General features: G+C 40.6%; 1 pseudogene; it reads right to left on the bottom strand.

Annotated features, from left to right (window-relative positions):
• Positions 1-19,979: 19,979 nt before the first annotated feature.
• LOC149209790 (histone-lysine N-methyltransferase CLF-like) lies at positions 19,980-21,334 on the bottom strand (annotated as a pseudogene).
• Between the last annotated feature and the right edge of the window lie 2,088 nt (positions 21,335-23,422).

Genomic DNA, 23,422 nt, shown 5'->3' on the forward strand with positions numbered 1-23,422 from the left:
TTCTTTCCATTGTATTTTGTAGCTCCGGTCAAGGGAACTATGGTTATTTTCTAATCTAGGGTTAATGGATTGGGGTTTATGGATGCTTCGATGTGCATATATATGTATTGTAATATTGAAAGGAACATAATGAAAAATCAATCTGGTAGTCCCAAGTTTGGGATCCAGGGGAAAATCTCTGTGTATATTTGTTTTATGTTTTATGCTCTCGCCATTATTTATTTTCTTTTTTTAGAATTTGTATGTAGGTAATTTTTGTATAGAGTTAAAACCTACAACTATGTTGAGCCCTTTTTGAATGAAACATTATTCAATATTCATATGTCATATGTGTATCATTGATTATATCGATTGTGAACTAAGCATTAGAACAAGTCAGGGATACATTAAATTGATGATAAAGCAACTGCAGAGGATCAATATAGGCATGTTATGAGTTAGAGGGACATTATGGTTAGAGGATGACAATGCAATAGATGCCATAGAGGATGTGTTACAGGATGCCAAAGATACGAATACTCTTTATGTTACTTAATTTTCTTTTGTGTGATAGAAGTGTGCATACCTAAGTGTTATGAAAGTAGCAGAAATAAATTACTGTGAGGACCTCAAGTGTATTTTAATCATGATATTTGTGGATGAATTATTATAATATCTATTGTTTTGGATTGGCAGATTTGAGAAAGATCATGATTGCAAAATATGGATAAAAGGGCCTTCATGCACAAAAGACCATGTTATCACATAATATATTAATCCAATTAATGGGCATGTCAAATACAATCAAATATCATGTAGTGCTTGTGGTGAGCTCCAGTATTGTAGCAATAATGCTACAACTCCTGGGGCTTCCTGTCTCTCTTTTTATCAACCCGGTAGTTCGTACAAACTTGGAAGCGACGATGCTATATGCACAAGTACTAGCTCTTGTCGCAGCTGTCACTTGGTCAGCTGGCACAAGTCCGCTAGGGCTCAGGCCAACTTCTATAGGCTCTCAGAAGAAGCTTGCTAATTGATGGATGAAAGCTAATCTCAAAGGAAAGCTACTTTACTTGACAAAAATGAACTGAAAGCAAATCAAAGCATGTAAACCTAGGAAACCCTAATTTAACTAGTCTGACCTCTACAATGCAAGGAATGTAAATGCAACTTCTACCAATGCTGTCATTACCTCTAATAAATGAAAATGCATGGATCTAAACTACTTGCATCATGAAAGTTATGTTTTTGTATTTTTCCCTTAAGTGTGTGGAATGATTGTGATCTTGTGCTAACTAGGGTTTGGTTGTGCAGATGGGATGGAGAAGGAAGGAAAGCGTGGGACAGGTTGGGGAGGCTAGGAGAGGTCCCTAGGGATCCTTAGCATCCATCCACAGAGGTTCCTCGCATTCAGATGCTCAGCAACCGAGAGAGTGGCCTCCTACAGGATGCCTGCAGAGGATCCTACAGGATACTCTGTTTTCTACAGGATGTCTACAAATGGCTACAGGATGACCTACCGTGAGTGTTTGGAGTGATGGAGGAGTAATGGAATGGTAGGGGGAGATGTGTAAGGTAGGAATGAGGCTGGTGATGGCTGTAGAAGTGAAAGAATGGGATGGGAAGTGAGTGTAGGGAGGAGGATGGAAGGTAAAGGGTTATGTCAACGAAAGGGCTAGAGAATGGAAGTACGTGAGGAGTGAAAAACTTTGGGAGATAACAGAGCGGAGCAGGGGTCAAAGATATGTCTGCATGCGTGATCAAGATGGAGGACGAAGTGATGGAACGAGAGAGAGCAGTGTAAGTGAAACAAATGCTTATGACTGTCACTCAACCAAGAATGCATTAACCTAAACTACCTGTGCTTGTAAATTCAATGAGCAGCAATCTAAACGCGAAGGAGAATGTGCATGAAGCTGTGGTAAGGGAGTGTGGTGCAGGTGTGAATCATGTGGAAGCATCTAACATAACGTGACTGTGTTTGCAGCAATCATGGAATAAAGAAACGCATATTTTTGGTGGTTAGTCATGGACTTCACTCCAATCCCAGATGAGACGGCAGTGAGCCTTAACAACCTTTTTGTTGGAGCTCCAATCGATTATATCTATCCTCTGCTACACTAAGCAAGTGGAAACAAATTCACCATAAGCAACTCCTATCTAACTCATGAAAAAGACCAACTCAACAACCTGTAATTCGAATTGCATGTGCAAATGAAAAGCTCAAAGTGATGAAATGAAATGGAAACAACACTACAGCAGAGGGGATCTATGGCTCTCAGGTTGGGCCCTAACCTGAGTGCTATAGTCTCCTTAAGAAAAACTCAGAACTAGATCAAAATCTGCCTTCTTTATTCATAACTGATATCATGCCAAATTGGCTTACAAAAAGGAACGAAAACTGAGCTGTGCTCCAAAATTACAATAGCAATACGAGAGTTTCAACAACCTATCTAAGGCTAAGGCCTCTATACTTATACAAAAATGATGATCCAACAAGTGTCCTTGATTTTAGGAGCTCGGCTGTCCAACTAGAGTTTAACTGCTGATCCTGTAGGACGGTCATAACTGATGTTCCTGTAGAGCAGTTTATAACTGCTGTTCCTGTAGAACAGCTGGCTGCTTCTAAGCTCGGAGGGGAGATGGATTAGAGCTCGGAGTTCTTGGTGGAAATCACGAGGGATGTCCCTAGACCATGGACATCCTCTCCTAAAAACCCGCAGTGCCACCTCGTTGTCTCCTTATCTCCTTTTTCGTTGTCTTTTGCTCCCTTTTAATGCCAAAACCTGGAATCATAATGCATTAGTCACGTAGAGAGAGTGCCTACCCTTCTTCCTACAAACAACATGAATAAACTAAGAAATGCATGCATAAGCAATAAAAAATGAATGGTTTGAGCAAGTAGAATAGGCCAAAATGAGCCCAAATTGTACCAAAATTGGGGCTCATCATCACCCCCCAGCTGAACCATTTGCTCATCCCTGAGCAACCTTGCTCCTGCTCCTTGTCCTTGGCCGAGGACTCGGGACCGGAACAGGCTCTTTCTTTTTTGCTTTTGATGGCCCTGCCTTCTCTGCCCCTGGTGGTGATGAGGGTGATGCTTCCTTCCCCTTTTCTATTTCCTTGAGCCGGGCTTCGGAAGGCGACTGACCTATCTTTCGTGTCCAGGAAGTTATTTTTGGGCTCCCCTTTTCGAGGGTGGCTGATGTTTTAGAGGGGGTCCTTGCACTGGGTGAAGTAGGGACATCCCCTGAAGTGGTTTGGCTGCTGGGTGGAGGTTGTGGCTTGCCCGTGGTCATCCTCTTGCTTCTCCTGGCTTCAGGTGGTAGAGGGGTCTCCCTCTCCCTTTTCTCTTTCGGTTTTGGAGGTGTGCTGAGGGCAGCCAGTGCCACTGCTGCCTCCTTTTCGAGAATGCCAGCCTTCTCTTTTTTTGCGTTTTGCTTTCTCGGAGCTCCTTGTAGAGGGCCCCTCCTTTTTAGATTTCGGGCTTCCTGTGGAAGACCCTGCTTTGCCCGCTTCCGGGCCTCCTGTAGAAGATTCTTTATTTGTCTTTGGACTCTCTATAGGAGGTTGTTTCTCAATGACCTTCGGGCCTCTTGTAGAAGCCCCTCTTTCCAATCTCAGGCTTCTTGTAGAAGCCCCTGTCTTTGTCTTCGGGCTTCCTGTAGAAGCCTGTGGTTGCACTTTCAGGCTTCCTGTAGAAGCCTCTTTCTCCGTTTTTGGGCCTCCTGTAGAAGCCTGTTTTCCAATGATTTTTGGGCTTCCTGTAGAAGCCTTGGTCGTTGCTCTTGGGCTTCTTGTAGAAGCCTGCTCCTTACTGATCTTTGGGCTTCCTGTAGAAGCCTTTGTCTTTGTTTTCGGGCTTCCTGTAGAAGCCTGTTTTTGTGTTTTCGGGCTTCCTGTAGAAGCCTGTGTTTGTGTTCCTACAGACTCAACTCTCGCCACCTTTTCTTGCTTGGCTGCATGGATTTTGCTTTTGGCTTTGACTGCGGGAGCTGACGAGGTGCTTGGGCTGGCAGGGACCACCTCAGTTTTGACTGCCCTGCTTTTCAACCTCTTTTCCCTTGCTGACAGGATGGGGGTGTCCTCTTTTGCTCTGTCATCCTTTCCCTCCTCCTTCTCCTTCCGTTCTTTCTTCTGTGTTGTAGTCGGGACCTTTTTGCTTTTCCCTTTCTTACTCTTAGCTACGGGCTCTTCTTCTTCACCGCTAGAGGACCCCGTTTCTTCAAGCAACATTTTTATGTCCCCTTCTCTTGTTAAGTTCCTAAATGATTCCCATGCGAGGGGGACTTTATATGAGTGGAGAGCATCCTCCATAAGCAATTTTATCAACCAATGATGGGCTATCTGATCAGGGATTCCGTCCTTGAGCTTTGTAGAGCACTCCATCAAGGACTGCAGTAAAAAGTAAGGAATGCTCAGCCTCTGTGCTGCAGGGAGGTCAATCTGGTGTCTTAGTTCATTGAGTAGCCTGAAGTGATACGCATATATGATGCTGTAACGACCCTCACAGGTGATATATTTCATAATTTGCAAACTGACTTCGTTCCATGGTGGCAACAGGCTTGTCCTTTTCACCCCATTTTTGTCCTCTGTGAATGCTTCTTCAGGTGGGAAGAACTCCTTCTTTGCTTGCTGGCTCTGCTTCCGCTCTTCTTTATCCCACGATAGACCCATGGGTAGTTCTGTGATTCGACTTATATGCTCTGGGGTGAGTTGGAGGCTGAGACCTCTGAAGCTTACCGTGGCCAGTGTCTGGGATTTAGGCTTCAAGGCCTGCAAGAATTCCTCGGCTACTTCATCATCGTAGCCCTGTAGCTTATCACAAAAAGGCATCCATTGTGCCCTGGTAAAGAGATCTACCACTGCTGGATTTCTCCTTAATTTGGCAGAATCTGTGGGTTCTCGCCTGATAAATCCACCCGACATGATGCACAATTTTCTTAACCGGAGGTGGTGATGGTGGAAGAGAGTTTAGTTTCGGTGACAGCGTGCAGAACAATGCGTATAACCCACAAAAATTTTACAACACAGTATAACCACGCAACAATCCTGTAGAATTGCAGTATGGGCACACAGACAGCAATTGATCTACTTTCTCCTTTACCCTGACAGTAACTGACAATCCTACCACCTTAAATGAGCAATTTGCATGAGAGGTCCAGTGTTACCTCGTTACTCGGCCACCTTTTTTCGTGAACACCCGCGTTCCTGTAGAAGACTGCGTCCTGTAGGACTGCGTTCCTGTAGAAACTGTTCCTGTAGGAACTGTTCCTGTAGGAACTGTTCCTGTAGGAGCAGTGTGCAAACTTCGGGGAGGACTGCAATTGGACTGCAGTTGAGGTGCGCTTCGCTGGTGTTCAGTCGGCCGAAAGCTTGGCGTATCGACATGCAGAGGTATTCAGAAGAGTTACTCACGTTCTGAAGTGGAGGTGGATGGATATACGCGCACAATCTAGCCGATTAGATTTTGAATCGGCGCAGCTCGTGGCGCAGAGGGTGAGCTGTCCCCGCCGGACCGTTGGGTGACGTCGCCCATCATCCGCCTGCACATTCACTTGCTGCCGCATTCATTCCCACAGATCTGCCGCCGCCCTTTTCGGTTAAACTCGTTTCTTGGTTGACGGGACTGATCTTCACGTGCGTGCTGCGTGTTTCCTTTGTCGTGGCTGCCACCCCATCATCTGACTATCCCTTCACTAGCCGACGTGGCCAGTCAACTGGCCTTATGGCCGCTCAACCATTCATTTCTACGCCATGCAAACAAATCAAAGTAATACTCATGCGATTTGATGGAAGGAAGGATTAGAACACTTACCTGCGCGCGTCTGCACATGATTTTCAGATTTTTGGACGACGGATCTACCTGCTGCATGTGGCTTACACAGTCCCGGAGGCTCGTGGTTACAGGATGCTGGCGCTGTGGTGGACGTTCTGGTTGCATGCGCCCGCGTGTTGCTTGCAGATGGCTGGGCGATGAATGGTATCCACTCCTGCAGGTTTGACTGCTACAGGATTCCCGCGGGGGCCTTGCAACAGTCTCACCTCCTTGGGTGCATGCTACTTGATAATGGAGATGACCTGCTAATCGCACTCCCGAAGCTTCTGATGCTCGTCATGGACATGGTATGAGCTCTCGGTGTTCATTTTTCTCTGACAACTGATTTTTCCACGAGAACTCATTGATCTGATTTGCTGGTGCAGGGATCTAAGTTGCATGGTGACGAGGATGGTGGAGCAAGGTATCAACGTCATGCATGGGCCCAAAAGAGGCTTGCATGCATCCACACCAACCCGTAGTCATCAGATCTGCTCATGAAACGCATTCTGGCTCGTTCTGAGCTTCTACAGGAAGTTTCCTGTAGAAGTACAGAGCTTCCTGTAGACAGGCAGCTCTTCCTGTAGAAACTTGCACCTTCCTGTAGAAAATCGCACCTTCCTGTAGAAAATCTGTGTCTTCCTGTAGAAGGCTCAGTTTATAATAAAAGTGCTCATACCTTGAAGAACATAGGCATTCTTGGAGGAGGTGCTGGTGAGGTGTCCTGGCTGCATGATAAGGACTTCTGGCTTTGAGTTGAGAGGCTTCCTCTCCGCCTTAGAACACCTGCAATCTGCATGCAAATTTCACATAATGACTTATTGATTTTTTTTTTTTTGTTTTTTTTTTTTTTTTTTTTTTTTGAAAGATAGCAGGGGCGCCTCAATGAGGTTTTCACCCCTACCACCTGCCTCAAGCGCCTCAGAGATGTTTTCACTCAAGGATCTTCATCTTTTTTCTCTTTTTTGTCCCTTTTTTTTTTGAAAGATAGCAGGGGAACCTCAATGAGGTTTTCACCCCTACCACCTGCCTTGGGCGCCTCAGAGAGGTTTTCACCCCTACCACCTGCCTTGGGCGCCTCAGAGAGGTTTTCACCCAAGGATCTTTATTGTTTATTTTTTATTTTTTTAGATGCTTCAGGGTGTGCCCAAAGCAGGGGCAGGACCCTTCTCTATGACCAATACTGCCTTCTCCACTGTTTTGATGAACTCTTGTCTTGAGGGAGGCTTCCTGTAGATCTTCAATCGATGCCCATTGACAAGCATGGGAATGGCTTCCTCATCAATGGTTCGAATGAGGACAGATCCATTGTCATGACACTTTTCCACTGAATATGGTCCTAGCCATCTGGTTCTCAACTTCCCCTTGAAATCTTTGTATCTGGAATCATACAACAAAGCCCAATCTCCTGGCTGAAATTGCTTGTCATGGAGATGTTGGTCATGCCACACCTTCCTCTAAAGTTGAACCACTTCTGAGTGAAGGATGGCCTGCATGCGGTGCTCATCCAGTCCATTCAGCTGCAATAACCTTTCTTGCTGTGCATGGCTGAGATCTAGGTCCAGCTGAGCTGCCATCCTCAAAGTGTTATACTCAAACTCAATGGACAGCAAAGCTTTCTTCCCATAGACCAACTCATAAGGGGTGAAGTCGATGGTGGTCTTCCAAGTGGTGTTGTAAGCCCATGTGGCTTCAACCAGGCGATCTGCCTAGTCCTTTCTGCTGCTGCTCACCACTTTAGTCAAGATCCCTTCTAATGCTCTATTGGTGACCTCCACCTGCCCATTTGCTTGAGGATGATAGGGAGTGGAGGTTCTATGCTTGATCTTGTGATGAGCTAGGAGATCTTCAACCAAGTGGGAGGTGAACTGGCTCCCTTGATCGGTGACCAGCTCTCTTGGATAGCCAAACTTATAGAAGATGTTCTCTCTCAAGAACTCGGCCACTTTTTCTTCTGTTGCTGCTTTGATGGCTTTGGTCTCTGCCCACTTCGTCAGGTAGTCAGTGCACACAATGATGTAGGATCTTTGCCTCGAAGAGGGATTGATTGGACCCACAAAGTCCATGCCCCACTTCTCAAATGGCTCAAGAGTCACTTGAGGTTGGAGAGGCATCTCATCCCTTTGGGTCGGTTTCCCCATTCTTTGGCATTGGTCACACTGGCTGACATATCTTCTGACATCTTGATGCAGTGTGGGCCAATAGTAGCCTGCCTGCAGGATCTTGAAGGCAGTTCTCTTTGCTGCAAAATGTCCTCCACAAGGCCCATCATGACAGGTGAGGAGGATGTCAAAGACTTCCTCTTCCCTTACACAACGCCTTAAGATCTAATCGGGGCCAAGCTTGAACAGATTGCCCCCAATCCATGTAAATGAGGCACTCTTTCTGATGATTTTGCTCTTCTCTTTTGAAGAGAGGTGCAGAGGGAACTGAGATGAAACAAGGTAGTTTGCTATATCAGCAAACCATGGAGAGAGTACTGAGATAGCAAACAGATGCTCATCAGGCATCTGGTCATCCACCGTCCCATCTTCATCTGCAGACAAATCCAATCTAGACAAGAAGTCAGCAACAACATTTTCTCTCCCTGGTTTATCAACAATGGTTAGATCAAACTGCTGCAATAAAAGTAACCATCTAATAATACGAGCATTCACATCTGGTTTATTCATCAAATATCTAATAGCAGCATGGTCAGTATGTACAAAAGTCTGGTAACCAGTAATATAATGTCGGAACTTGTTCAGTGCATGGACCACAGCTAAGAATTCCTTCTCGGTTACAGTGTAATTCAGCTCTGCTTTGGACAAGTTTTTGCTAACGAAGTAAATGGCATATGGAAGTTTTTGCTCAACTTGTCCTAAGGCTGCACCTATGGATTTGTTCGAGGCATCAATGTGGATGTGGAAAGGTAGGGCCCAGTTTGGACCTCTCAAGATTGGTGCTGACACCAACTTGTCCTTTAACTCATTCAAACTCCTCTGACAATCATCAGTCCACTTAAACTCCACATCTTTTTCCAACAGACCAAACAATGGTGAGGCTAACTTGCTGAAGTCCTTAATGAATCTCCGGTAGTATCCTGCTAATCCCAAGAAACTCCGGACATCCCTTACTTTTTGAGGAGGTGGAACCCTCTTGAGGAGAGCAATTTTGTTAGGATCCACCTGCAATCCGTGGGAAGAAATAGTATGGCCTAGCACGGTCCCCTCAGTCATTAGGAATTCACATTTTTCAGGACTAAGGGACAAGTTCATCTCGGTGCACTTGGTTAGGACCTTTCCCAAGTTGGACAATGCTTCCTGGAAGTTGGCCCCATAAGGAGTAAAATCATCCATGTATATTTCCACTGCATCATGGACCAACTCCGAGAAGATGCTCAAGACAGCTCTCTGAAAAGTAGCAAGAGCATTGCATAGCCCAAAGGGAAGGACTCGGTAGGCAAAGGTACCCCAAGGACAAGTGAAGGTGGTCTTATCTTGGTCTTCCAGGCTGATTTGGATTTGATTGTACCCGCTAAACCCATCCAGGAAAGAGAAGAACTTCTTTCCTGCCAGTCCATCCAACACTTGATCTATGAAAGGTAGGGGGAAATGGTCTTTCTTGGTAGCTTTGTTCAGCTCACGGTAATCTACACAGATCCTCCACTTCCCATTCTTCTTGGGAACCAACACTAGAGGGGACACCCATTCACTATCTGAGATGGGGTAGATGAATCCGGCATCCAACAATTTTTGCAACTCTTCCTTGACAATGTCCTTAAGGGCTTGATTCATTCTCCTCTGGGGTTTCCTAACTGGTTTACAATCCTCTTTGATGTATATATGATGGGTACAGACCGAGGGATGGACTGCTTTCATCTCCTTATAGCTCCAAGCAAAGGCATCTAAGTGGCTGGCCAATAGGCTACACAACTCCTTCTCCTGGGAAGGAGATAGGGAGGAGCTGATCTTTAATTCTCTCTCAGGGCCGAACTCCACACTTTTGACTCTGGGAGTGACAGGGCCGGTTGTACAAAGGTCCACTAAGGTGCTAGCTTGGGCATCCTCCACCAACTTCTCTAAAGATAGTGCACTGGAAGGTGGATTCTGGATCAGGGTCTCAATCAAATCATCCTCGGTAGGAGGGTCTCTTCTAGTGGTATCTAGGGTGCACAGAGGTACAGAGTACACCTCGTCTTCCTCTCCTTCCTCCAACCAGAGTGGTAAATCATGCTCTAAAGAAGGTTGGGCAGGAGGGTATAGGACTAGCTGCTTGGACATGGGACCATTTTTGATGGTCATGTTTCCTGCCCGACAACTTATGTAAGCATCTGCAGTAGCTAACCAAGGCCTTCCCAAGATGAGAGGATATCCAGTAAGCTTGGCCTTTGGTTACAGAACCAGGAAGTCTGCAGGGTATTCCCAAGAATCAATAGAGACCAAGACATCCTCCACCATCTCTTCGGGAGTCACGGTGGAGCGATCTGCTAATTGCAGTACTGTCAAGGTCTTCCTCAAGGAACCTTGAAGATTGAGTTTAAGCATGGTATCCCTGGTCATCACATTGATGGCTGCCCCCAGATCAATCAAGGTGTGGGGGATAATGGTGCCATTGATGTGAACATCTACTACAGGACTTCCAGGATCTAGGTACTTTGGGCAGATGACTTGTCCTAGCATAAGGTCAGACAGCTGTCCTATGACATTGATAGTTGAGGCATCTTTCTTCCGTCTGCCTGGGTGTTTGAAACACTTCTCCTTAACCAGCTTGTTATATATAGGCACATCCTTGATGGCTTGGAGAAGTGGGATTTTTACACACAACTGCTTGAGCTCACCCAAAAGCTCATCTTCTTCTGGGTTAGGTTGTGTGGTGGTTGTTAGTCTCTCAGGAAAGGGTGGAATAGGCTTTGGTTCACTCTCCTGATGGTTTTCTTCATCCTTTGGGGGAGGAGGTTGGCGATCTGGAAGAGTCTTTCTAGATCTAAGATTGATCTCCTGGATCTCCACAGCATAGGTAGGGAATGAGGTCTCCCCAGTATATACCTGCTGAGCCTGTCTATTGTTGGGGTTCGGGTTCGGTTGAGCAGGCATCTGAGGTTGCCTTGGAGGAGCAGGAGGTAAAGGTTGAGGTTGAATTGGTGGTGGAGGCAAAATGGCAGGAGGAGTGTTGTATTGGGGCCTCCACCCCGACTAAGGAGCACTCCATTGAGGCTGCGACTGGGTATGTGAGTGATATGGATGAGAAGTAGGTTGAGTAGGGTACTGAGGTGGATAAGATGATGGAGGAGGCATGGACCATGAAGGATGAGCAGGGGGACCCCAGGAAGGCATAGGAGTTGACTGGTTGGGGTTGTAATAAGCTTGAGATGCCCCTTGCATCCCCTGCTGATAAGGTCTAGATCCTTGAGGCCTCCTTTGGTTGATGAAGTAGAGAGGTTCAGTGGGGGCTTCGGTTCCTTGGTACATGGCTTTAAACCCAGGTAAGGTCGGACACTGATTTTTTGGGTGGTCCTCCTCAGAAACGAAACACACTTCAACCGAATGCAATGGACATTCGTTCTTAGGGTGTCTTCTGGTGCACCTAGGACAGAAGACAGCCAAAGCTCTCTCAGCTTCTTCTTTCTTCTGCTGGATCCTAAATGTGTCCAGCTACATGGCAATGGTCTGTCTCACCTCACTCTTAAGATCCTCTAATTGGTTTGTAAACTCATGTTTGGAGAAAGGGACACCAGTGGAGAGGAGATTTCCTTTACCTCGTTTTCTAGCTGCCTTGGAATGATTCCGAAACACAGTCTTGATGTCCTCATAAGGCAGTTGGTAAATGTCCCCCCCAGCTAACATGTGAAGGGTGTCTAAGAGATCTTCAGGGACTCCTCGGAGTAGAACCAACTTGAGAGATTCAGGGTCAAGTGTGCACCTGGCCCGTTTATAGCTAAGTTGGAACCTCTCCTCATAATCCTCTAAAGACTCATCATTCCCCATGGTCATTCGAAAGATCTCTCCCTTGGTTTCCTTGGACCTACAATAATCCCTATACTTGGTATTGAAGGCTTGCTGCATCTGAGCCCAAGTAGCTATGATATTCCCAGGTAATCCCATGAACCAGCGTAGGGCTGCATCCTTAAGAGTGGAAGGGAAAAGCTTCAGCTTTTGCTCATCTTCAGTATAGTCATAGGTTCTACAAAGGACAACAAACTCAAACAAGAAGGTATCAGGATCCTCAGTGGTCAGTCCATGGAAGTGAGGCAAGGCGGAGGGGCTAATGTTTTTCATTTTCATATCTCCATTGGTCTCTCGGATGGGGAAAGCTCCTTCTATTCTCTCATCTTCTCTCCTATTATCAGCCATGGCTTCAGATGGAGTGGTCTCTAACTCCTCTTCTTCTATAGGGTCTTGGTATATCTCCGGATGTTCACCTATAGGTTCCTCTGGGTCACTGTCACCAAAGAAGAGTGAAGGGTGACTCAGTGATGTGGTGGGGGTGTTTGGTAGGAATTTGCCTGATCTATCTCGGTTCCTACGAGGCATGAAATGGAAAGGACTTTTTTTTTTTTTTTTTGAGTGCTTTTGCTTTTTCTTTGGTACCTGCAAAACTGAAACAAAGTGATCTACAACTAACTATATTGCTCAAATGAAATTGCAGAATTGGAAAGCTAATCTAAGAAAGCAAGAAAAATTACTCTAGGAAAGCAAGAGATATTAATCTATGAAAGCAGGAAATGCTAATCTAGGAAATCAGGAAATGCTAAGCTACTTTTGCAAAATGGAAATGAAATAAACTACTGAGCAGAAGTAAGAGTATGGAAGTAGAAGAAAAGCAACAATTACTAATACTCTGACGCTTCCCCGGCATCGGCGCCAAAAAGATGGTGAGCTCCAGTATTGTAGCAATAATACTACAACTCCTGGGGCTTCCTGTCTCTCTTTTTATCAACCCGGTAGTTCGTACAAACTTGGAAGCGATGGTGCTATATGCACAAGTACTAGTTCTTGTCGCAGCTGTCACTTAGTCAGCTGGCACAAGTCCGCTAGGGCTCAGGCCAACTTCTATAGGCTCTCAGAAGAAGCTTGCTAATTGATGGGCGAAAGCTAATCTCAAAGGAAAGCTACTTTACTTGACAAAAATGAACTGAAAGCAAATCAAAGCATGTAAACCTAGGAAACCCTAATTTAACTAGTCTGACCTCTACAATGCAAGGAATGTAAATGCAACTTCTACCAATGCTGTCATTACCTCTAATAAATGAAAATGCATGGATCTAAACTACTTGCATCATGAAAGTTATGTTTTTGTATTTTTCCTTTAAGTGTGTGGAATGATTGTGATCTTGTGCTAACTAGGGTTTGGTTGTGCAGATGGGATGGAGAAGGAAGGAAAGCGTGGGACAGGTTGGGGAGGCTAGGAGAGGTCCCTAGGGATCCTTAGCATCCATCCACAGAGGTTCCTCGCATTCAGATGCTCAGCAACCGAGAGAGTGGCCTCCTACAGGATGCCTGCAGAGGATCCTACAGGATACTCTGTTTTCTACAGGATGTCTACAAATGGCTACAGGATGACCTACCGTGAGTGTTTGGAGTGATGGAGGAGTAATGGAATGGTAGGGGGAGATGTTTAAGGTAGGAATGAGGCTGGTGATGGCTGTAGAAGTGAAAGAATGGGATGGGAAGTGAGTGTAGGGAGGAGGATGGAAGGTAAAGGGCTATGTCAACGAAAGGGCTAGAGAATGGAAGTACGTGAGGAGTGAAAAACTTTGGGAGATAACAGAGCGGAGCAGGGGTCAAAGATATGTCTGCATGCGTGATCAAGATGGAGGACGAAGTGATGGAACGAGAGAGAGCAATGTAAGTGAAACAAATGCTTATGATTGTCACTCAACCAAGAATGCATTAAGCTAAACTACCTGTGCTTGTAAATTCGATGAGCAGCAATCTAAACGTGAAGGAGAATGTGCATGAAGCTGTGGTAAGGGAGTGTGGTGCAGGTGTGAATCATGTGGAAGCATCTAACATAACGTGACTGTGTTTGCAGCAATCATGGAATAAAGAAACGCATATTTTTGGTGGTTAGTCATGGACTTCACTCCAATCCCAGATGAGACGGCAGTGAGCCTTAACAACCTTTTTGTTGGAGCTCCAATCGATTATATCTATCCTCTGCTACACTAAGCAAGTGGAAACAAATTCACCATAAGCAACTCCTATCTAACTCATGAAAAAGACCAACTCAACAACCTGTAATTCGAATTGCATGTGCAAATGAAAAGCTCAAAGTGATGAAATGAAATGGAAACAACACTACAGCAGAGGGGATCTATGGCTCTCAGGTTGGGCCCTAACCTGAGAGCTATAGTCTCCTTAAGAAAAACTCAGAACTAGATCAAAATCTGCCTTCTTTATTCATAACTGATATCATGCCAAATTGGCTTACAAAAAGGAACGAAAACTGAGTTGTGCTCCAAAATTACAATAGAAATACGAGAGTTTCAACAACCTATCTAAGGCTAAGGCCTCTATACTTATACAAAAACGATGATCCAACAAGTGTCCTTGATTTTAGGAGATCGGCTGTCCAACTAGAGTTTAACTGCTGATCCTGTAGGACGGTCATAACTGATGTTCCTGTAGAGCAGTTTATAACTGCTGTTCCTGTAGAACAGCTGGCTGCTTCTAAGCTCGGAGGGGAGATGGATTAGAGCTCGGAGTTCTTGGTGGAAATCACGAGGGATGTCCCTAGACCGTGGACATCCTCTCCTAAAAACCCGCAGTGCCACCTCGTTGTCTCCTTATCTCCTTTTTCGTTGTCTTTTGCTCCCTTTTAATGCCAAAACCTGGAATCATAATGCATTAGTCACGTAGAGAGAGTGCCTACCCTTCTTCCTACAAACAACATGAATAAACTAAGAAATGCATGCATAAGCAATAAAAAATGAATGGTTTGAGCAAGTAGAATAGGCCAAAATGAGCCCAAATTGTACCAAAATTGGGGCTCATCAGCTTGGTAAGCATGTCACATGTGAATATTTCTTTAGTTATGGGTAAATTTTGAATTAAAATAGAAAATGGTAGATGACAAAAACTCTGGGTGAAAACGCAAGGACATAGAAATCAAATTAGCAGCTTAAATTTTGTGTGAAAACGTAAGAGGTAAGTGTGATAGGGGTTTGATGTGTAAAGAAGCCTCACATTGAATTTTGTTTTCATTCATCGTCAAAAGCTAGTTGGGAATTAATATGTGTATATCACTTTGTAGGTAGTGCTTCCAAGCCTTGTTCTATTGAACAAAAACAACTTTTCTATATTAGAAATTTAGTGGAATTGTTTTTAATCCTTTGGTTTGGTGTTTTCTTAGTTGCAAGGTCTAAGAAATTATATATCATCAAACTAGATATTCAATAGAACATAAGGAATAATAATTGTTTCCTTGCTCATATTGAAGGTTGGTAGTAGATTCTGAAGTGGAAAAATCATGCTTGATAGATGGGACATGTTGTTGATGGCTATCGGAGCATTTCATGTGTTCTTGTTGGGTTGTGTTATATTCTTTCCAGACTAGCCCACGTAGTTAACCAGGGGGTTAGTGGGGGGGCGGAGCCCCCCTTCGTTGTGCCGATTGTGCAACGAGGGGCTCACAGGGGGAGCGGCAGCCCTCCCTGTCTGGGGGGTTTGATGGGGATGGGTAGCACCCCTCTACGGGGTCCTGAGCAGCACCCCAGGTAAAAAAAATTGGACCCTATATTAGGTTGGCATACCTACCTATGGTTTTGTGCATGGTTTATGCACATGGTTTTGGACGCGATGGTTTTCGGTCCATGGTTTTGGATGCAATGGTTTTCGGTCCATGGTATTGGATGCTTCGGCATGTATAAATATGTATTGTAACATTGAAAGGAATATAATGAAAAATTAATCTGGTAGTCCCGGTTTTGGGATCCAGGGGAAAATATCTATGTATATGTGTTTTATTTGTTATGTTTTCACCTTATTTATTTTCTGTGTTTTAGAATTCTCATGCAGGTAATTTATATACGGGGTTAAAACCTACAGTTCTTGGATCCTTACAAAAAATCTCAAGAGATATTCCATGTCTAGCAAGATACGACATGCATCGAAGATATGAAATTCATGATCTATCCTTTATCATCGACATCATTTAGAAACATATGACAATTTTGAATTTCCAAGAGTTGTACCTCGCACCTTCATAGGTGCTCTTATTTTAGTAGTTATAAATCTTATAAAACTACCAAAGTTGTATAATTTTTAATTACTCGTATCTTACTAGGGGGAAATGCTGGAAGATGCCACTCTATTGTACATACGACCAAGCTTAAATCTTAACCTATTAAAGATTAGAAAACTTGACTTATGTTATGGTTGATTTGATAGATGCTAAGCAATGTTATCAATAGTTGTTTGATGTTGATTATTAGGATAGGGACATAATTAAATAATTTTTTTATAAAGGAATATGGTGATGGATATGGATGCAAATGGTGAAAAACATGCAAAGACCCATGCACATATCTTGAAAAATGATGTTTGCATAATCAAGATAGGGGAAAAGACCATACAATATGAACTATACTATAGTCTATTGAGACGAAGTGCCCATTTACAAAAAAGGGCATAACTTATTTTTCAATCCAGTTGAATAGTGGACCATAATTTTGAATGTGTTACACTAGAGAGTAGTTAATGGTGTATAGAAGAAAATCTTGAATTTGTGAAACATTTTGTGAAGCATAGAAGAAGGAAACCATATACATGTGAATAGTGTATGGTCATTGTAAATGAATACATAAAACTTGATGCAATTGTAAATCATGACATGAAAGGCTATATTTTAACATAGATCGAGCTAGATACGGTTTTTTGTGCACCACTCCTCGTTTTTTCATTACAAATTGAATCCCCTTGCCATTGATGTCAAAGGTGGAGGTAAGAAGAGGTAAGGAGAAATGGTTCTTAGGGAGAAATAGGGAGAGATGTTTCTCAGAACAAAGGAGGAGGATCATAGTGTTGTCATCAATGCCAAAGGTGGAGATTGTTGGAAAAGGTGTCATTAATGGAAAAGGATGTCAATGTATGCTTGTTGAAGGTATGTTGCAGATGTTGTAGAGGTATGTTGAAAATGTTGCAAGAGATCAAAGCTGCGGGGGTATGTTGTAGATGTTGCAAAAGTAATAGTTGCAGAGGTATGTTGTGAATGTTGCAAAAGATCAAAGTTGAAAATTTCTTTCTCACACAAGTATGTGCTGCTAGAATATGTGGTCAAGTGCATAGGTGCATGAATATGTTTTTATGTTTTTCAAATGTAACTAACACTTTACTTGACATTGGTTTATCCATGTTTTAAGAAATCATTAAATATTTGGTTGATGTAAATATTTTAATGTTACTTGGGGGTTCATTTTGTTTTAATATTAAAAAGTTAAAAGAATTTGGAAACGAATAGATGGAATGCAAAGAGGCAATATTTTCACTTCATATTGTTGCATGGAATACTAACAATCAAAAAGTTTTGTTTGTATGAATATGTTCTTTTTCATTTTGGAATCTTGGATTTACCATAGTAAATTTGTAGGAATGTTTATGTTTCAGGCCCATAAGTGGATCCATCGTCAAGAAAAAAAATTCATGAGGAAATAGTTCAGAAAGAACAACATATTTATAAAAGAAATTAGAAAGAGGAAGAGTAGACATAGTTCGTGATTTACCTTGTACAAAGAGAAAGAGGAAGAGGAGTAGATGTAATTTAGAAATAAGGAGAAGAAGACAAAGTTAAGCAGTTTTAAAGAGGATATAAATATATTTTAGAACAAATATAAAGACTAGGTAAACTAGCACATAGTAGTCTCCTTCCAGGTAGTAGCTTGAAAAAGAGCAAGTTGGAGCCCATTTAATAGGGAATATGAGCTTCCTAGCAAGTTGTATCTTGCATAAATAAATTGAGGTAGGAGCCTCCTATAGGTAGAATCCTACATAAAACTATTGTAAAAGGAGTAGGAGCTTCCTAGAAAGTTATAGCTTGCAAAATAGCATAAAGATTGGAGGCTCCAAAAGATAAATTATGTAATAGAGGAAGTAGTATATTTCCTTTGCATCACAACAACAACAAAGTCATGGTTTTTCCCTTTATGGGTTTCCTTTTATATCTGGTGTCCACATATGTGTTACTTTTATGTTGTGCTTTAAATTTTGTTTACATATTAAATATGTTATTCGTATGATGCTTTTTTGATCATTTAATAGTTCAACTAAATATTAGATAGAAAGGTAAATAGAAAATTTGATATCCATGCAAAGATTATATTGATTACCCCCCTCTTAGTAGTCAAGTTTCCAACACATTATTCTTTATTCTATTGTAATAAATGATTCTTTAAATACTAAAGATAATCACACACTACACAAGTCTCATTTGGTCCAACCTAGTATTTGTATTATGTACCTTGAGCATAAATTCACTATAAATTTTTTAAGAGTCCATATAAAGGAACAACCACTTAATAGAATACATGGATACTCAAATGTTGTAACCATAAATTCAATAGGAAGTCATTCATGTACATGGCTCATTCAAGATTCTTATTAAAATCCCCTTGAATGTGAAAAAAAATCCACCAACAATTTCTAAGAACTAACAAATGCAATTGATGCATATTTATTTCTACTGACTTGTGTTCCTTGGATCTTACCTAATTTTATTCTGACACACTTCGTCCAATATCACCCAAAGTACAACTAGCGAATAACTCACTCAACACACAAGTTTTAACAACTCCTTATATGAGTGACGAACCTCCCCTTCAAGGATAATCAATAATGAACAAACTTCCAGCTATGAGTCAAATGCCTCACAATCATTTTTAAATATAAAACCATGAATCTAATACAACATTTATCCAAACCAAGGTTATGCATTCCCATATAAGGATTATAACCATATACCTAATCACATTATGCAAATTTTCTACCTTGTCCAAAATACCACAGAACCATAATGTTTTCTTTTATTGATATTTTCTTCCTTGTGTTCCTTTGAATTCATGCACACATTTTGTGTTCCATCTTTTTCATTCATGATATATTCCTACAAAATATGCTTATTCAATATTGGAGTGTCTAATTCCAACATGAATAAATCTTTGCAACATTAAGTTAGATGTCTCAATATTACATCTCATCATAGACAAAATCCTAAGAACTACATAGTTATGACCTTTTATTTGCAACTGAGAGCTATTCTCTATTTAAGGTACTCCCTCTTAGACTCCTTTTATTTACATCTTAATTAAAAAAAAAAATCATGTTATGTCCTCCCCTAAATAATTTCAAACCTTACAATATATTCTCTCTCTCAAATAAACACCATTATGACAATCAACTATTTCCTATATGACCAACTACACTTTGACGAGATTCCTTCAAGTCCTTTCAATTCACCATCCTAATCTCTTATTGACATATGCATATGAAACTTACTCAATTTCCCCACTTGAGAAAACTAGACCCACATGACCACTCCAAACAACTTTAAAGCATTCTCCATGCTCCTATAGAGACTTGAGACTGCCTTTTTTTTATCAATATCTAATAACAATAATTCATAAAGTGGATTTTAAAATTGTGAAAAATCGAGTTCATATATTCTAGGTATTTGGTTTTTTTTTTTATGGGGGGGGGGGGGGGGGGGGGGGGTGCGGGGGCGTGTTTGGGGTTTGTTATTATATAGAGTTATAAAAGGGGCATTCCATAAAAATATAGGACATATATTAAAAGTATCAGTTATTTTTATTAAAAATATGTATTGGGAGGAGGTTCAACAAAAGGATATTGGGATGTTTTTATCAATATTTTTATCAAATTAGAGATATTCTTTAATATCTAATGAACTAATATTTTGTGACACGGGTATAAATGGAGACTATATATTTGAAACTGAGTAAACAAAGGATGCTTCTTAATCAAAACAACTACTCTTTTTCATTTTCAAACTTCTTATTTCTCAGTCTTATGGCATAAAATATTCAAATATTCCATATATAAGATGTTTGAATTTGATTCACACATCCAAATTTGATAAGGTTGATCTTTATTTTCTAAATAGGGGTATTCATTGTTCCCTCACATAGGTCATGTTCTTGTATTTTCATCCATCAATATTTTCACAAAAATTCCCATTTGAGGTGAAGGCATTACTTTCCACAAGTCAACTGACAACCACATGGCACATATGCTCTACATAGTTTTCCTTTTCCATATGAATGTGTTTTCTTAATTGATGGATGACCATCAAACCTCAATGTGTACTTCGTCCTATGCACTTTACCTTTTCTATACCAAAATATTGCTCTTGTTTGAACCTATGTCCTTAGAATATCACCATAAATAGACTTCATACTACCCTGAGAGTGGAGTGTTGATAGATTCTCAACTTCATATTGTATTGCAAACACATTGTGGGACATGTATTCAACTATCTATGAACATGTTCTAAGGCCACTTAGTAAATTACATGCTATTAGGAAACTAGTCTTGCAAAAAAAAAATACAAACCCTTCTCTATAGTGCTCCATCCATTATCATCAGATATATAAGTACTTATGCCTAAATTTGCATCCTTATTGAAAGAACCCTACTCTTGTTTATGTATTCAAACAACTTGCAAGTTATTCACATATTTTTTTTTCCATCCCTAACTTCATTTTCCCACTTCATATTATTTATATCAACAACTTAGTTATCATTTGAATCCTATTTATTTGACCATTTTGTTTCCAAAGTTGTTTGAAGGTGTCAAAAATTCCTTGCACTTAAGTGGAGACTAATGCCATAAGGTATCATTCATCCACTTGCAACAAAATCTATATTTGAAGCTAGAATTATTTTCTATCCTTTCCTCATAAAAAATAAATCTTATTTAATAGTTCTCTTCTATTTTTTCCTTGCAACGGCTTCACACCTTGATCTTATTTCCCATCATTTGGGAGTTTATGTTGAAACAAAAAACCTTCTATTATAGCATCAAATTCTCGATGATTGTTGTCAATCGTAACCTTTTCACTTGAACAAGTACCCCAAATGAAAAGATTTATTGGCCTTTGCTTACTTATGCAATGGATATCAACACCTAAACCTACCTTTGGAGAGAATTCCAATGGTTTATATTTGGTAGCACAAGAATAATTCTTTTCCTCACATGCTTGAATATTAAAAGGATTTTCCACATCCATGTTTTCTTTATCTTTCAATGCCTATAGGTAACACTAAATTCCACATGGGGTCGTGTTCTCCTTTTCAAGATTAACCCATTGTGATTGTTTTTCAATAGGTAAAACAAGTCCTAGTCATCCTCCGAGAATCTATTTGAAATCTTGGGGAACTAACAGTTGCAAAAAAGTGACTTGTTGTGCATCGGAAGTGATTGTGTGCATGAGCATGATCAAGCTAAACCTTCTTGAGTGCTTAGAAATATCATACTCATTTTGCTTGCTAATGTCATGCAGTGATAATTAACATTACTAGAGGGACCATCGACCTCTTTCGACATGATGTTGAACCACCTGGTACTCACTAGAACATCGATCAAAACTTGGGAATTTTTTGCCCATGTTTTGATGATATACTTATAGGTGTTGAACTTTAGGCAAATGAATTAGTATAACTTGAGTGAGTTTAATGGTTAAGGACACGTGTTTTCTTTTTTTAATGTCGCATGTTCAAATTTGTAAAGGGGTTGAGTATACCCACCTTGTAAAAATTTGAGTGAAACCGTTATACAAAATTAAGTCACTTATACCACAAATAAGAGGTCTCATACACCGATTTATTCAATTTAGTGTTCACCTTAAAACTAGTTTTTTTTTAAGATCTAAAAGAATTGGGAACTCATCGAGATTACTTGGGCGAGCTAGCACGTAGCAAGAAACATATATTTTATTAAGGGAAAAGGCATCGTGAGGCACACTAGGGGTGTGAATAAAATCTCTATCTATGATTGTATACCCTTCTAACCTTATTACAAGGAGCCAATATGTCCCTTTACAATAATTGAAACCAAGGGGAGAACAAACGATGCACCAACCATCTGAGTTCCAAACTACCCAAATTACAATCCAAGACTTAGAATTAGAGTATTATTATTAATATTATACATTTATTTGAAAATTTCCATTGGAAAGAGATAGATCTTCCACAACGAGATCTTTTACTTTTCTCTCAAAATTCATCCAAATATTATATAGAAAATTACTACATAGATGAGACCACATGTTTTCCCACTCACATTTAAGCTCTTCATAAGAAGCCCTAAATCCCATTCCTAATCTAAATAGAGAAACCATGTAATAAATCCATGGATAACTTCATCCACTTGTTACACTCTCTTTCCTTAATTTCTAATAAAAGAAGAAAAAATAAATCAACAACTTTACCTACTTAAGTAAAACACAATCTCAATACTACACAAATAATATTCTAATCCACAATCTCAACTTTAACCTGATCCATGGTATAATAAAACTTACTTACCTTAACTTCTCTCAAATCTACTTTATCTTTTTCAATACCTATGAAAATAAGATCTTTTCAAATAAATTAGAAATATACATAAATGTATTTTTAAAAATAATGAACTTATTTTATATAAATACAACATTCAAAATAAAGTTATTTTATATAAATACAACATTCAAAAATTTTTAGTTTTTTTTCATTCTTTAGTTGTGAAAGAGTTATTGTAAGGAAACTCTTTACACCAGCATCACATCTCAATAACTTCATAGACTTTGATACCTTAAAAAGAAAAGAGATGTCACATAAAATTATGTTTAGTGTAATTATAGATATCATAAGTTTAGTGTAATTATAGATATCATAAGTTTCAAAGAGTTATTGTAAGGAAACTCTTTACACCAGCATAACATCTTAATAACTTCATAAACTTTGATACCTTAAAAGGAGAAGAGATGTCACATAAAATTATGATACCTTAACAGGAGAAGAGATGTCACACAAATTATGTTGAGTAGTGTAACTATATATATCATAAGTGTGAAAGAGTTATTGTAAGGAAACTCTTTACACCAGCATAACATCTCAATAACTTCATAGACTTTGATACCTTAAAAGGAGAAGAGATGTCACATAAAATTACGTTGAGTAGTGTAATTATATATATCATAAGTTTGAGTAGGTTTAATAATGAAAAATATGTGTTTTTCCCTTAAAAAAATTCCTGATTTAAAAAGTCTAAGTACGTTTAATAATGAAAAGCATGTTTTTTGGGCAAAAAAATCCAAATTAAAAAAGGTCTAGAATATGTAAACGTTAACGTTGGTAAATTTCCACCAAATCAAGCAAAATCAGTCTACATGCTTTTGAAATCTAACCGAAATCTAACCGCAGTAACAACTTTGAGCGGAATTTGAATATCAACCTTAAGGCAGTTTTTGAATGTAAAGAACTTATGTGATTTAAGTGCAGTCGAAGTGACACCAAGGTAGTCGAAGGGACGGCCAGATTTCGAGGGTGGGGATTTTATTTAAGATTGCATTATGGACATGGGCAATTATAATCAGAGTTTAGCCTCTAGGGTTTCGGGCTTCTTGTGTTGCGGCCAAGGATTTTTGGCTGGTTT

This window comes from Pinus tabuliformis, chromosome 1_2 (assembly GCF_031772625.1).
Source record: "Pinus tabuliformis cultivar Carrire ecotype Pingquan chromosome 1_2, CPIR1, whole genome shotgun sequence".
NCBI classification, from domain to species: domain Eukaryota; kingdom Viridiplantae; phylum Streptophyta; class Pinopsida; order Pinales; family Pinaceae; genus Pinus; species Pinus tabuliformis.